The sequence below is a fragment of the Bombus affinis genome, unplaced genomic scaffold, assembly GCF_024516045.1.
Source record: "Bombus affinis isolate iyBomAffi1 unplaced genomic scaffold, iyBomAffi1.2 ctg00000064.1, whole genome shotgun sequence".
Lineage (NCBI taxonomy): Eukaryota > Metazoa > Arthropoda > Insecta > Hymenoptera > Apidae > Bombus > Bombus affinis.
The window spans coordinates 2630176-2647221 of record NW_026108821.1 but is presented as its reverse complement, the minus strand read 5'-3'; the positions used below and the strand labels follow the sequence as shown (position 1 = coordinate 2647221).

Sequence of the window (17046 nt, the reverse complement as noted above, 5' to 3'; positions counted from 1 at the left end):
TATCTGGTTTATTTTCTGCTGTGATTGGTGGGCGGGTGTGATTTTGGCTAATCTTCGTCTATATTTTCGATGATGTTGAAGATGGAATCGATTCTTTCTTCATGCGTATTTAGTGCTTTTTTGATTTCGTTTAGTTGTGTTTGTTGGTCGCTTAGGGCTTTTAGGATGCTTTTTTTGAAGTCTTCGATGACATTTATTATGCTTATTTGGGGTGAGTCTATTGTCGGGTTAGGGTTTTGTTTGGCTTGTGCTGCTATGTTTGTTACTTGCGGACTTGTTTCGTTTATACTTGTTCTTTGTTTTACTATGTCCGCGAACTTTAGTTCGGGGACGTACTTACGGCTTATTTTGGCGATTCTTTCCGTTTTTGCTGCTTTTGCTTTGGTGATTTTTTCATTAATCTTTTTCCGTAATTCGACGAGTTTTGGACATCCTTTGTATGATGCAGGATGTCCGTAGTTTTTGCAGTTTACGCAGTAGATTTTTTCTTTGCTTACTGCTGCTTCTTTTTTTATTTTGCACTCGCCTGGCCCGTGCGGTTCAGTGCATTTTACACAGCGATAGTTTAGGTTACAGTTTTGTGCTGTGTGGCCTATTCGCTGGCATTTGTAGCACTGCGTGATATCATTTTTTTTAATTTTTTCCCAGGCTATTTTCAGATAGTTAAGTCTGTTTATTTTTAAAAGGTTCCCAATGTTGCTATCGGGGGAGATTTGGATTATATAGATTGGGAGCAATGTGTTGTTCTCCCTTGATTTTCTTGTTGAGAAACGCGTCACTTTGGTGAAGTTAACTTCTTCTATTTTCAGGGCTTTTAGGTCTTCTAGAATTTCCGCTTCTGTGTAGCTGTTTCCTAGCCCTTTTAGAAGGTATGTGTGGGGTTTTTGAGATTTTGGGGTGTATGTGAAATAGGCCGTGTTGGCTGCGGTCAGTATCTTTTTTGCGTTCTCGTGGTCATTTAGGTTTTGCAGATAAAGTACGTGCTTACCTGAGTGGATTCTTTTGATATGGAAGTTCTTGATTTTGAGGGACTTTTCCATAAGTGCTATTGTGTCTTTTGGGTCTTGTAACGTTATGTTGATGGGGGGTGGCCTGGCCCCTTTCGCTGATGTGGGGGGGTCTGCCTGGTCTTCGGCTGGGTGGCTGGGTGGCAGGCCCTTGTGCGTTTGGTTTTTCAGTGCTGATGAAGGTTGCGGTGTTGTTTTTTTCGGCTGGGCGGCGGGGGGGGGTGCTTGTCCGGGCGGTGTAGCTTTTGCTTGTGGTTATTGGTGTCGTGATCGGGGGAGTGGGCTGTCTGGTTGCCTTTTCTCTTAATACGTCGTTTCTTTTTTTAATGTTATCGATAATGTTTTCATGCGGTTGCGGTGTGTTGGGGTCTTGTGCTTGGAGGGCATCGAATCTGTTTCTTAATGTGATAGCCATTGGTTGTGGTTGTGGGCTTCTTCTTTGTTTCATATTTTCGTTCTTATCGTCGCGCTCTTCTTGTGAGTCGCTTTCTTCTCCTTTTAAGTTTTCTAGTTTGGGGTTTATTTTGTTCCTGGTTATCAGGTTTGGGGGCGGATTGAGTTTCCGCGTCTTTTGTGTAGCAGTTCTTATGCTGCTATCTTTAATTATTTGTTGTTTTTCTATTTTTCTTTTGATTCCTTTTTTTGACGAGTTTATGGCGGATTCCGCCTCCTTGGTTTCGAATTCATTTCTTTCTTCTTCTATTTTTAACTTGGTTCTAAAGTGGTTGATGTTGTCACTATTTTTTCACTGTTTAGCACTTTTTTTGTTTTTCTTTTTTTTTTTGCTCTCTCACTGTCTACTGTACACTGTATAGCTTGCCGCGCTCGCTGTTAGGGCCTACGCCTGTTTATCCCTTAGGGCCGAGAGGTCCGGCCTGCTCGGAGGATCACGGTCAACTGACGAGAACGAGTACTTTCAACGCGGTATGAGCGTTGGCTGAAGTAATCAGCTCTGTTATTTCATGTTATCACAATAGACAAAATATTTAAGAAAACATACATGTATCTATGAGGATAAATGGTATTTTTTTAGACGTGCATACAGATATATAACATTTTTCCTGGCTTCGTTTCCCACACAATGGATTGTGAAGTTCCGTCATATAGGTACGCGTATACTTAAAAAGTAGCGAGTCAAGTGGACGGAACTTCGTAATTGATTTTCTGGAAAACCAAGTCTTGTGTTAAAAATTGTCACTTCATCATCGACTTATTTTTGTATAGGAAATCAGGCCCTTTCGACCTGCACCATCATAATATTCTAATTTTCTCGCCTACTTCAATTTTGAAATTATTTAGTTTCACTGCATTGCGTATAACTACCAACAGCAAAATATTAACATTCACGAACGGCTGTTCTGACAACGATCATAAATCGTCAAATCCACGTCATTCCATACTACCTGACAGCGGACCGTTAAGGTTTTTACTTGACCTTTCCACATGGCCCAACATTACATTTGCCCCATTACGTAGGGCAATTAGGATCCGTCCCTTGTCCCTCAACACCGACAAACGCAGCAGCCTGTAAAAACTGCAATCATTCGACCAAGAAGAGTCTTTTTTTTAGTCTCGAGTCTAGTCTTGTGTACAGTTTGGCCGTGATTTGAACTTCATTGTAATATTATACTTAATCGTTCTCGTGAATAAAAGCCTACAAAATTTAAAAAACACGGTCAAATTACGTTACTCCTTCTTTATCATAAATTTTACGTGACACTGTACTAGTTAGGTGACACTGTAGAACGGCTTCTTTGGTCTCTATTATAGTGACGCGGGAAGATCACCGACATAGAGACAATGTCGGCGACGAAGAGCAAATGCCAACAAGCAGAAACGGTCGGAAAACTTGAATAGGGCTTAGCGGCACTCGGCAACAAAACTTTCCAACGGCGGTCCAAACATCACCGAGGCGCAAGTGCCGACAGGCCTAATCAGCCATCGATATCCGTAAGGTTTTTCCTTATAAGACATTTTTTGTAATATTGGAAGAAGGCGTAGGTAGCAACGGTGGCGGACGCGTAACGAACGCGCGCGTAGTAGAGATATTGATGGATGACGAAAAGAAACGAATCGGATCAAGAAAATAGTTGAGTTGTAACCGAGGGGAGAGAATCGTCAGTTGGAATCGAGAGTTGTACGTAAATACCAATGGTCAAAGAAGAAATCGGCAAGTACTTAAAAAGAAAAACACAAGGAAAGAACGGCAATACATCCAAACCAGCTAGCTGCTGAAGCGAGCAAAACTCTCGTAAAAAGAAGAATAAAAAGGAAACACCCCACTGACCTCGCTACAGAAATAAAATAGTCAAACTCGGATAAAGTTAGAAAAATTTAACAAATGTCCAGCTGGACAAATTGTAAAGTGCAAATTAAATATAAATATAAAAAAAAAAGAATAAAAAAAGAATAAAAAAAAAAAAAAGGAAATGGATTGCATGTTTGCCCATATAAGAGTAATCCAAGCGATGAAAACTTTGAATAATGCATGTTACTTAACACCCTGTTGCGGTCTTCCATTCAACTAAATTATTCGGTAAGAGTTTGAAGAAGAAAATTACCTTTGCATACAAAGATTCGTTTTCGTTTGTTTTATCTTCTAAGTAAGGACCGGGGAAATGTAGTAGTATGTTACTTATATCCTTCATAATAATTTTCATTGCAAAGAACCGGTACATTCTATTATCGCAAACAAAATTTTGGCATTAGTGAAATTTTTACAAACTCTTATTTTCTCTTTGAAATGTTCCAATGTATTTATAACATTCTCTGCTATTTCTTTCGCAGCTTTCCTACGCGGGTCATATTACCATCTTATAATATAATTTTGTATCAGTGCGTTCCCTAGATTTTCTATGATCGCACGTCTTTTTCTCAAATATGTCGGTTTCAACGGTCGGACAAAATTTTGCTCTATACGTTTAAAGAATACAAAAGTTCTTAGAGAAAGAAAGGAGAGCAGTAAGAACAAAGAGACCCGAAGAGCGCGCAGCAGGGTTAAAAAGAACATGAATTTAATTTCCAAATATTTTGGATTCTCGCATCCTGATATTAACCTTCTGCTTAATCTATTTTCATTGTTAAGAAACATTTTAAACACAATACTATCTACAATACAAAGATAAAATACTTTATTTTATGTACCGCGTTGTGAAAATAAAGATAGTTTATTTTTTACTACATATTTAAAATATTTTATTCGTACTGTAAAACAACAACTACTTAAAATAGTATTTAAAAGAAATATCCAGAAAGAAAATTCAGAAATAGAAATAACTTTTTATTATATAAATATCTAACTCATCGGTTTCATCGGTTTCATCGGTTACTCTGTAAAATACTATTTCGAATCAATTTTACAGTCTCTCACACCAGTAGTGACAAGTTTTTAACCGTAATTAAAAAATTATCGTAATCAATATTCAAGTAGTCGAGTAATAATAATCTTTTAATGTTTCGAAAATCATATAGAGTAAATAGAAAAATAATTATTTGCAGATAATATTGACATAATTTAACCGTTTGAGCCCCAGGAGTCTTTGAAAAACCAGGGTCGAAACGTGCCGAACGGCACGATAGCCTCTTAATCGATTGCGAAGAGAAACAAGCGGCACAATAGCGCTCGTCATATTTGTTACTCTTACGAAATACATCTATATATTTATATACGCGTACTATTAGTTTATAAATATTTCAAGTTTTGTTCAATAAAAATCATCAAGATAACAATGAAATACAAAATACCGTTAGTCGTCCGTAGAGTTCAAATGTACTGGGACTTTTCGACACAAAATCTAAACAGACCCGATCACGCTGTTTGCTACTCAATCGGTTAAAGAAACAACGATACGTCTAACGTGCGCGTGTGTCTGATAACGACGATACCCGCGCTCTCTAACTTGTTCCCCGCCGAATTAATCTTGGGTAACAGCTTTAATGCGCGTAGAACAATTGACAAAGTTAAAATTGGAAAAAAAAAAATATCGAAGAACAAACGATGAGAATGTTTCAAATTGTTTTCGACGATTAAAACGAAATTTACGAATACAACTGAAGCGAATGCCGCGACGCGATTTACGACTGAACGAATGCGACTGAATTATCGTACGACGATACGAATGATTAACGATACACGCGTGTCGATGCCGCTCGAATTTGAAAGACCCGCACGAGACGGTTTACTAATCGTTCACTCGCTAAAACGATACTTACCTTCATCGATGCTTGGAGATACTGTTCGCAACTGAAGATTTCGCACAGGACTGTCCACTGATCGTTACGCCTGATGGAACGACTCTGTCTCCACCAACGCTTGCAGCCATGTCCACGAATGCTTGAAGATATTGACGCACCGAGGAAACCTGTTCAGAAAAGTATCAACTGATCGTTACGACTGACGAAACGATTTCACCTGCACGAGCGCTTGAAGACCACTGAGAAATTGAAACGGTTGTTTAGTCCACGTTTAGCGATACGAAGGCACGGAAACTGACTCGATGCTACATGTTCGCGATTGAACTACTCGAACGAGACTACCAATACCGTTGTTAGACTCGAGCGAGCCCAAGTGCGAGCGTCGAGTGAGACTCCAACGAGGCTCAAAACGAAGGATCCCAAATACGCACGCTGATTGGTTTTCAAGAAAATCGTCAAACGGCATATTCGCCCGCAGGATGGCGTTTACTGCGCGAATACGCCCCAAGTGGGGAGATCCTTCGCTGGAAGAGCGTGAACGATACCTGGATGAATGCCATGCTTAGATATTATTGGGCGAGGGGTAAGGGGCGCTCGACCGTTCGGACCGTTAAAATCCGTCAATTATCCTTACAAAAAACTCATAGCATAGGAAATTAGAAATACTGCTACGAATGTTGAAGGGAATCGTTTTAGCTGTTGGAGTACCCTTCTAAAATAGCGCCTTGACTGTGAAAGCGAGCTACAACGAGCTACAACGAGACAAAAGCTACGTACTATCCAAAATAAACAATCTAAAATACAACTATTCTTACGACAAAAAGAGAAGATTGGCAAACAAAATAAAAAAAAATATGTCTAAAATGTTCCTACAGACAAATCAAATTTTTAGGTAAAAAGAATCTAACTCTATCCCTTCTTTCAAACTGCCTCCAGAGAAAGCTCCCCTCCACCAAGATGCAGGTATAGCGACAGAGAAAATCAATAAAAGCATGGAGTCTAGTTATTTCATAACATGTAAAACGACGGAAAAACTATACGATATCGGTCATTATCACTAGTGCTACGAGTGCCTAATCTTGTTAATAAGCCTGTGCTAATAAACTCTTCATTGTATCACGGCAATGGCTAATTCTAATGAGAATTCATTAAACGCCCCTCTCCATCCTCCCAATCCTCACTTCAACCCGACATATATATATATATGTCGGAGATGGAAAAACACCGGAACCTCTCCTTGAATTCTCGGGAATACCGTAATGTCGTAATTTAGATTAAACAAATGTCGCTCCGATTGTTCGAGGTTTATGATAGTGAGCTTGGGCTCGAGGCGACAACCAGTCGCCGAACGTAGCCGCGGTCAAGGGATGAACGTTTTATCTAACAAAGGCACAGAGTAACTCTATACCTCCCCTTTAAAGAAATAGCCGTAGCGACACGTGGCAGTAAATATTTCAAAGGTTTCTGTTCCGTGGCTCGCCACACGCAGATCCTATCCTTCGGGTAAGATGATCTCCAAATGTCAATATACCTCCGCAGTATGTTTAGCTAACTTGAGGACCCGCAATAAATCTTAAGATTTAGTCAAGCAAAGTTCTTCATTTAGACAAACAGTCCTTGTTGCAACTACGGGACGATAGGAGAAGCCTATCTTCCACGAACGATGCCCCCGTCAACAACCTCCCCTCAAGGGCGGCCAGCATCTCTTTCAAAACGCCGATATGGAGATCGACCAATTAGCAACAGCGCTAATTTCCCTCACCTTTGGAACGAAAGCTTTCTTTGACGAATCCGAGGATCTCATGTCCTTAGACCCACCCATTATAGTTTTCCTCGACGGCATCGTCGAGACGGAGAGTTACACTCCGGTACGATCTCGACGACGATTCAAGTAACTCTCGGATACGTAGTGATTGCCCCATGCATTAACATTGAGTACAACTTAGACGCTAAAGAAGAGTAGAGTTCGTCATCCCGTTGACCGTGGATTCGTTATTGAGCCTAAGATCATTGTCATTAGCTTCTCGAGTATCAAATTATCGCGATTACTTGTCCAATTCCAACATGGTCATGTTTGCACTAGTAAATATCTCCTCTATTGCATAGTGATCACGTCTAGTGTCAATAGGGATTCGTTTACGCCCTTAACCCTAACTCTAATCGTAACGCCACCCCGACATATATATATATATATATATATATATATATATATATATATATATATAATATATTTTATGAATGTTGCTACTGCCTGTTCTATGTGTTCAGGAGTTTTCAACGGGATGTTGCAGTGTATTTTGCTTTCTATTATTTCTTTGAAAGTTTGCCATTTGGTGGTTTTATTGCATAGTGTTTCTGGTTTGCTATAGTGTATTGGTTTGTTTCTGTATTCAATTATTATGGGTGTATGATCGGAGTTCAGCTCGAGGTTGGGTGTTATTTTTAGTTTATTTGTGTTTATTCCGCTTGTAACTGCAAAGTCTAGAAGATCTGGTTTTTTGTTCAGATCAGTCGGCCAATGTGTCGGTGTTCCTGTGGATAATATATTGAGTGTTTTCAACCGTTCGCGGAGAGACGCGATCGCTAGATAACGCGTCAACGAGAGTCGTAAATTCTCGTTACGATTAAACAATCGACGCCACGAACTGATTGATCCCCTATTTCTATTACGAGAATAGAGGTGGTTAGGTTTGCTTGTATATGAACAACTATACTGGGTTGGTTGATAAAAGTTTAATAAAAATAACGAAACAACAAGTTCAGTCAAAGATCAACAATTAAAAACGAAAAAGATAACAATCAAGGTTTGTTTAGCGGTTTGCATATAACGAGATCTATCGCACTTCGCAGCTTGAGACAGACGTTATGTGTTAGATTCGATTCAATGTGTAACGTTCGACGTGTCACAAGGAACTGACTGACCTTAGATGATTCCTTTGTCTCGTGTTTAAGACGACCTCCACTCTACTTAGGTCACGCCACCGTTCGCGCCTATGATCACGTATGTCTATTCATGCGTGGAAAACGTAACGGACAAAATTCGACGTTTCGAGAACTCGCTGCTTGGCGACAGCTATGCACTCGTCGATACATTGTATATGATCGGTCAGATCGGCGGTCAGATAAAACGATCTGTCTGCGACATTGTAAGGCCTCGAGCGACGGTTAGAAAATACAGCCTGTGGTAAGCCTCGTGGCGTAACATTGAGATTATTATTTCTAATGTATTTTTCTAGTGTTCTGCCTCGAGGTGTAATGTTTCTTGACCCCCATAGCGTGTGCTTTGAGTTGTAGTCTCCCGCTGCGATGTACTTGTCCCCTAGGTCCTGGAAGTATTCTTCCCATATTTGTGATGTTATTTTGTGTCGCGGAGGCACATATACTGCTGACATCTGGAAGTAGTTGCTGCTAGTTTGAACTGTAACGGTGGTTGCTTGTAAATATTCTTTGTTAACTTGGCTGTGTAGATAATGTTTGATATCGTTTCTGACTATCACTGCTGTCCCTCCGTGTGCTTTTCCTGAGGGGTGTTTGGTATCATATATGGTGTAGTATGGTATTTTCATGTAGCTTTTTGTAGTGAAGTGTGTTTCTGAGACAAGCAGTATGTCTCTATTGTTATTGTATATGAATGTTTTAATTTCGAGGGCCCGTTGTTGTAGGCCGTTTGAGTTCCAGGCTGCTATTTTTAGAGTGTCCGTTTTTATTTTTTGCTTAGCACGTTTGTAAGTAGTTGTAGCATGACTGTGATTTGTTGAGTTTGCTGTCTGAGTACTGCGTTTTGTTCGCTTATCATTCTGGTTAGCATTTCGGTGATCTTTATGGATTGTTTGAGCAGTTCTTTGATTTCTGCAGTGTCATTGTTACTATTGCTGTGGTATTGGTTGTCTGTGTTTGTCGATTGGCTGGTTACTTGAGCGTAGCTTAGACTACCAATGGTGTTGGTGCTGATGGGTTTGGTGTTTGTTACTTGCTCTGTATTTGGTATTATTTCGGGTTTTGTGCTGTCCTGTTCGGCTTGTGTGTTAGTGATTGTCCTGCTTCGTAGGGGCGGGAACAGTTTGCGTTGTAATTGTTTCCTAGCTTCGCAACCTTTATAACTGGCTGGGTGTTATCCGTTGCAGTTGTAGCATTTAACCTTCTCTATTTTTCCCGTGGATGGACAGTGTATCGTAAGATGATTTTTTGCGAATTTAACGCATGCCGGGATTCTATTGCAATAGTTTTTAGTGTGTCCGTATTGTTGGCACCTTATGCATTGTGGGATTTCTTTTTTTATGTCTAGGTGGCTCCACTTTTACTATTGTGTTTAGTAATTTTTCTATATCGTATATTTCTTTGTTGTTGTTTCTAGGTTCTAGTTCAACTAGGAATAGCGGTAATGGTTATTTGGTATCGTATTTGTTAATGTTATTAATTGTCCTTACCTGGTGTCCGATTTTTGCCAGTTCTTCACTTATTTTTCCGGTATTTGTTTTTGGGTTTAGTCCCCTGATTACTGCTCTGTAGCTTTTGTCAGTTTTGAGCTGAAAAGTGTGATACGCTGCGTTTTTTCCCTTTAGTGATCTTGTCACTTTTCTGAATATTTCTGGGGTGTTGGTTTGCACTTTCACCTGGTCTAGTTTCATCAGCTTGATAACATAGTTGTCTTTCCCTGCAGTGTTGTTTAGGAGTTCGATGAGGGGGTCCATTATTTTCGCATCTATGTATATCGGTGATGGTTTGGGTATGCGGTTTGTCGGACTTTCCGTTGGGTCCGTTGCTGCCTCTTCCGGCAGTGCGCTGAAAGGATTATGCAGCTTGATATCTTGTAGCCATTGTTTTTTTTCAAGTGTATCAATTTTCCTCGCGCTTGCGAGCGGGGTTACCTTCCGTTTTTTGCTGGAGGTTGCCACAGTCCAGCTTTCTTCCTCGTGTATTGGTATTTTTTCCTCCCCGTCGGATTGTGTTGTTTCCATAATATCGTCTTTTTTCTCTACATATGTAGAGTCTGTAGCTCTATTTGTGAAATATGTTTCACCTGAATTAACTATTTTTATTGGTGGAATCTGCATGATTCCACGTTTTGTAGATGGGCGTTTACTTTGTTCCTTTCTCTTCCCTCTTGCCGCACATTCGCTGGAGCACTGTTTCGCACGTCCGTTTAGGTCTCCTGCCCAGGCGGAACTGACGCTATACATATTCTCTATATTTCCTTACATATATTTTCCTTAGTTTCAACTACCATGCTATACATTTCGTTTATATTTCCTTACATATATTTCCTTTGGTTTCAACTTACATTCTATACATTTACTTAATGTTTCCTTACAAATATTTTCTTTAATTTCAAATTCCACGCTATACCTTAATTTGATATTTCCTTACATATATTTTCCTTAGTTTCAATTTCCATGCTATACTTATACTTTATGTTTCCTTACATATATTTCCTATATTTTCAAGTTCCATGATATAGATATACCATGCTGTATATAACTTTATATTTCCTTACATATATTTTCCTTACTTTCAACTTCCATACTATACGTGTACTTTATATTTCCTTACATATATTTTCCTTAATTGCAACTTCTATGTTATACATTTCATTTATATTTCCGTACATATATTTCATTTGGTTTCAACTACTATTTTATACATTTACATTGTGTTCCCTTACATATATTTCCATCAGATTCAATTCCCATGCTATACATATACCTTATGTTTCCTTACAAATATTTTCTGTAGTTTCTACTACCATGATCTACATGTACTTTATATTTCCATACATATATTTTCCTTAGTTTCAACTTCCATGCCATACATATATTTTACATTTCCTTAAATATATTTTCCATAATTTCAACTTCCACGCAATACATATACTTTATACTTCCTTACATATATTTCCTTTAGTTTCAAGTTCCATGATATAGATGTACCATGCTGTTGTCACGTAAAATAAAAAGCAGGAGGCTCGAACGAAAAGAAAAAATTAAGATAACAAAAAAAACGAGAGAATTTATTTCTGAATTTACACTGACTGCGATTTTGTTCTGAGCTCCAGCCGTGACTTTCCAAGACTGCAGCTCTTACAATTTGACTTTCGGTAACATCTGTTTCTTCTTTGTTTGTCATCCCTTAATATCCCCACTACCCTGTAGGCGTACGTGACCGTTGTCACACTTCTAGGACGTTCGGTGGAAGGACCGTTAGGATACAGATGACTCATTAGGCACTTCGGCGATATACATTGTCGCCAAGGCCGCCACATCTCTATCTCCATCATCGGTCCATCGGATTTGAAGTATGCCGGTCGTGACATACCCCCCAGTTTAGATTGATCTTGGTCCTCTAAGATCGTAGTAGAATTGGTTGGATTTGTTTATAAATCGTAATTCCTATCCTGTGAATTTAAGACAACTAACCAAGGGTATTGTTACTAGTGCTAGGGTCAGCATTATCCTGGAAAAAGTACGTTTTCAATCGGTTACCATGTATCTTTTTCTTAATATTGTCGATAGATATAATGTAGTAAGGAGTTTTCACATCATTGATTCTATAGGGTCCTAACCATTCAATGTCCAACTTATCTCTTTTATGGTCATTGTGAATTAAAACAAAGTCTCCTTTCCTAAACACGGTCTGAGTTTTAACAATCTTTCTTTCTTGGTCTCGCTTGTAGCGTTGCTTATTTTGAATAAGTGTTTTGTGAGCTGTTTCCCAATATTTATTTAACTGTTTTTGCCAAAGTGAGTACATATCGTCATAGGTAAATGTGGGGAATTTGGATATTGCGGAAGGTAGGTTCGCTTTTCGCCCAAAAGTCAATTCGAAGGGGGAGAATCCTGTTCCTTCGTGTTTTGCAGTGTTGTATCCTAAACAAATGAAATTAAGTACTTCGTCCCATTCTTTGTCATTGTCGTGTAACGCAGTACGAATTAAATCTTTAACCGAGGCATGTGTTCTTTCGAGGGATCCGTTACTCTGTGGGTGAAATGAAGTTGTTTTGACGTGTTTAATTTTAAAGGCCTCTTCAAATTTCGTCATTAAATCGCTAACAAAATTTTGTCCTTGATCTGTCAGAATCGTCTTTGGTGCCGAAAATATGTAAATATAGTGCTCAATGAGCGCGTTAATTATAGATTCAGTTCGTTGCGTTTTAAGGGGAACAAGGATCAGATATTTCGTAAGTTCGTCGTGAATTGAAAGTATATATTGATTTCCGCGTTTGGTTTTCGTCATCGGTCCTATGATGTCCATAGCGATTTTGTCGTTAGGGTGAAGTGGTGTGTCTGAGATCTGTGGGGACTCTTTGGGTCTGATACGTGTTAGTTTCTCCTTTTGACATGTGTCGCATGTCTTCACGAAGTTTTCTACTCTTTCAAAAAGGCCGGGGATTTTGAACTTATCCTTAATCCGTTGATACGTTTTCTGTATCCCTAAATATCCTACGGTGTCGTTATGGTTTTCCTTTATTGCTTGTAGTATTTCGCTTTCGTCTAGTTTTAAGATGGGGTTGGGCGCATAAGTAATTTCCTTGTATGTGTCGTTAAAATATATTAGCATGAGTTTAATCTGTGTTTTCTCTAATTCAGTGAAATCGTTATTTCCTATGCCGATTTTTGTTGTATTTTTAAGAATTTTGTAAAGTTTTCTGATCCAAAGTGTCTCGTCGTATTCTCCTAAATCGTTTCGAGTTAAGTGGTAAAATGTTTGATCATTCGGTTTAATTTCTAAGAGTTTCGGGTTCTCGTTGTTGTTCTTCCATTCGTTGAATGAATTACTGTGGTCAATTAATAGGTCGAGATTAACTATTTCGTTGCGAGTTACCGCGTGAACCCTAGATAAGGCGTCTGCAGCTGTATTATCTTTACCCTTTGTGTATTCGATTTCATAGTTGTATTCTTCGAGTCTATATCTCCAACGAATCAGTCGACTAGAGGGGTCTTTGCAATTGTGTAGCTACTTAAGGGCTTGGTGGTCGGTTCGAATAATGAAACGTCGTCCTAACAAGTATTGCCTAAGTCTTTTCACGGCCCATACGATGGCCAAGAGTTCCTTTTCTGTCGTGGTATAGTTTCGTTCGGGTGGGTTTAGTGTCCTCGAAATGTATCAGCAAGGATGACCGTCTTGCGACAGTATTGCTCCTAGTTCTTCGTTACTTGCGTCGGTGGTTAGGGTAAAGGTTTTGTTAAAGTCCGGATAAGATAGTGTTGGGGAATTACAGAGTTTGTCCTTTAAAGTATCAAAGCTAGTCTGGTGTTTGTCAGTCCAATGGAATGGGGTGTCCTTTTTTGTTAAGTCTGTAAGGCTTTTCGCGATTTTAGAAAAATTCCGAATAAATTTGCGGTAATAACCTGCTAAACCTAAGAATGATTTAACGTCCGTGGCATTGCGGGGTAATCGAAAGTTTTTTACAGCGTCTAATTTCTTGGAGTTTGGTTTAACTCCTTCGACTGAAACTACGTGGCCTAAGTATTCTAGTTCCGGTTTTACGAATTTGCACTTATCCGGTTGCAATTTAAGTCCTAATTCTCTGAGTCTCTGAAATACTATCGCGAGGTTTTCATTATGTTCTTGAATCGTTTTTCCGAATATCACTATGTCGTCCAAATAAACAAGGCAATATTTTCCTACAAGTCCAGTTAAGGCTCTGTCCATTAATCTTTAAAAAGTAGCGGGTGCATTTTTAAGACCGAATGGCATTCGATTGAACTGAAAGTGGCCTTGCGGTGTCGAAAAAGCGGTATATTTTTTGGATTTCTCGTTCATTGGAATTTGATGAAATCCTGAGGATAAATCAAGCGCCGAAAAGAATTTCGCGTTTCCTAGTTGTGTCAAAATGTCGTCTATGTCAGGTAAAGGATAAGCGTCTTGTTCCGTGAGTTCATTTAGTTTCCTAAAATCAATGACTATCCTCCATTTCTGTTTTCCTGAGGCGTCTAATTTTTTCGGAACTACCCATACCGGAGAGTTATAAGGGGAATCTGATTCTTCTATAATATATTTCTTTAACATGTCTCCTATTTGTCGCGAAATTTCGTCTCGATGACATTCCGGTGGTCTATACGATCGTGTGTTAATGATTTTATCTTTGGTTAATGAAATTTTGTGCTGGGTTAAATTAGTACAGGGCAAAAGGTCGGTTTCTAAATTAAAGATGTCAACGTAGTGGAGAATAATCTTTTCTATGGATTCGCGGATTGGCTTTTCAATGTGATCTGTTCTCACTGGGCTTTTTAGTTTTGATACGTTGGAAACATCATGAGAATTTTGAATATTATTAGAAATTTCAATGTTTTGCTCACCAGTGTTGATAAAACATACTTTAGTTGGTTTGCCTTCCAGATAGATTGTTTGAACTCTGTTTTCTCCAGGAGTTAATTGTATTGGTTTCTGAAATAAAATGGTTTTGTCATTTAGTCGGATTCTGTCATTGGATATTGAATAGTTATACTTCTCTAAACATTGTAGCCCAATGATTCCGTCTTCGATGATTGGAAAGTTGTCCGGTACTATGTGAAAGATGTGATCTTGTCCAAAAATTCGTTTCGTTACGTATTCGTTCGTTTCGTATTTGTCTCGTCCCATAGAAAATCTTTGTCTAGGCCCTATTTGTATCGCATTGACAGTTTTGTTACGTTTCACTAGGTTTATCCCTGCTCCTGTGTCGACCAGAAATACTCGCTCTGTGGTTCGGGTTGACAAAGGTATTGTGAGTAATCTTCCTGTGGTGATGTTGACTCGTATGTTTCGCGCGGTTCGTCTATACTCTGGTTCGATGTTACTTCTCGTGTTTCGTCCCTTTCTTGGACTGCTTGAATTCTTGCGGGTGGTCGGTCGTATTGGCTCGGTTGTAGAAAATTTTGGCATTTGTTGGCCATGTGTCCCAGCTTTCCGCATTTGAAACACTTCATTTGCGCGCGTTCAGCGGGTGGCCTATTCTCTACTCGGTCAAATGTGGTAGGTTTCTGAGCTACTAGTGCGTTAGGCGATCTAGATAGTGTATTAGATCGTCTTACCTGCATTGATTGATTGTTGAGGCGATTACTAGCGGAAGGCAAGCGACTACTTGACCAATTGGCTTGCCGTTCTTCTCGTGAATAGCGTTCTAAGTCGGCTGCTTTCTTTTCAGCTTCTTCAAGATTCACGGGTTCAATGATTAATAATGTTCGGCCTATGTCGCACCTGAGTCCCTTTAGGTACACACGGACAATCTTCTTTGTAGTTTCTTCGATCATTAGCTTGCGTAGAAGTGGTTGTGGGTACTCGTTGGTTACTGCGTACAGTAAACGGTTGAGTATTCTTCTGAACCGAATATTAAAACTCTGCACTGATTCTTCTCGTCCCTGTCTCAACTCTTTTAATTGTTCCCGATATTCTTCCGAAGTCACTTGAGCTGCCACATTGTTCCTCAGTGCGTTGTACAGATCACTGTAGCACTCAATGGGGATGTTGCGGATACTTTGAGCTGCTTTTCCTACTATTTTTTCTACCTTTATTGCTTTTAGCAATAAATCTTGCTCCATGCAACGATCTTTCATACTGCTCACTTCTTTGATAAATTCTTCCACACCTACATCATCGTCTCCGTTGAGCATTGGAATACAACGTATTGCATCCTTAACTCGCAGAGTGGAAAGAGCGGGTGGAAAATAGCCTCTTTCTTCAACCTCGGGTTGTTCGGTGTCGATGTGCGCAGGTGGGATGCCTGGAATCGTTAACGCGGTCGGTTCGCGTGCCCTAACCGTACTCCCGGTGCGATTAATCGCCGTCGATTTACTTTCGTTGCTTTCGGTAATGATGGAACCAGAATCATCGGTCGCAAGGGATCCGAACCCAGTCCGTAGCTCTGCGACGGTTCTCCCAAGACTTCCGAATTCTGTTACCCAGTATCTATTTGTTTCGTCACTTTGCATAGACAAACGTAATATATCCTCTTGTAAACGGGCAATACTCTCTTGCTGTTTTTGAATGCTATCCAATATTGTTCGCAACGTTGGATCCGTTGAGGTAGAAGTTTGAGATTCGTTTGTCTTAGACATCTTCCTGCTTTCGGGCGAAGATGAGTCTTGGCTACTGAAGCTAGATTTTCTTTCACGGTAACGTACGAAGGAATCCAGTTTACCTTCCTTTGTCACTTCACTCGGTTCGTGATAGTTACTTCGTTGTTGCGGATGACCGTAGTCCCAAATAATTCTATCTTCCGTAGATGATGAATGTCTTTTGGTTTCCGAACAAACACTTTTCACTATCCTGGCAGGATCGCCAAAAATGTCACGTAAAATAAAAAGCAGGAGGCTCGAACGAAAAGAAAAAATTAAGATAACAAAAAAAACGAGAGAATTTATTTCTGAATTTACACTGACTGCGATTTTGTTCTGAGCTCCAGCCGTGACTTTCCAAGACTGCAGCTCTTACAATTTGACTTTCGGTAACATCTGTTTCTTCTTTGTTTGTCATCCCTTAATATCCCCACTACCCTGTAGGCGTACGTGACCGTTGTCACACTTCTAGGACGTTCGGTGGAAGGACCGTTAGGATACAGATGACTCATTAGGCACTTCGGCGATATACATTGTCGCCAAGGCCGCCACATCTCTATCTCCATCATCGGTCCATCGGATTTGAAGTATGCCGGTCGTGACACTGTATATGACTTTATATTTCCTTACATATAATTTCCTTACATTCCACTTCCATGCTATACATTTCTTTTCTATTTCCTTACATATATTTTCTTTGATTTCAACTTCCATTCTATACATTTACGTAATGTTTCCTTACATATATTTTCTTACGATTCAACTTCCATGCTATACATATACTTTACATTCCATTACATATATTTTCCTTA

At 39.5% G+C, this 17046-nt stretch overlaps 1 long non-coding RNA gene across 1 annotated transcript; it reads right to left on the bottom strand.

The window, feature by feature from the left end:
• Positions 1 to 2010: 2010 nt before the first annotated feature.
• LOC126926955 (uncharacterized) lies at positions 2011 to 5363 on the bottom strand. The gene is made up of 2 exons (XR_007715036.1): positions 5220 to 5363; positions 2011 to 2171 (listed from the first exon to the last, which is right to left on the bottom strand). It is a non-coding gene; the product is annotated as an uncharacterized LOC126926955 (long non-coding RNA).
• Between the last annotated feature and the right edge of the window lie 11683 nt (positions 5364 to 17046).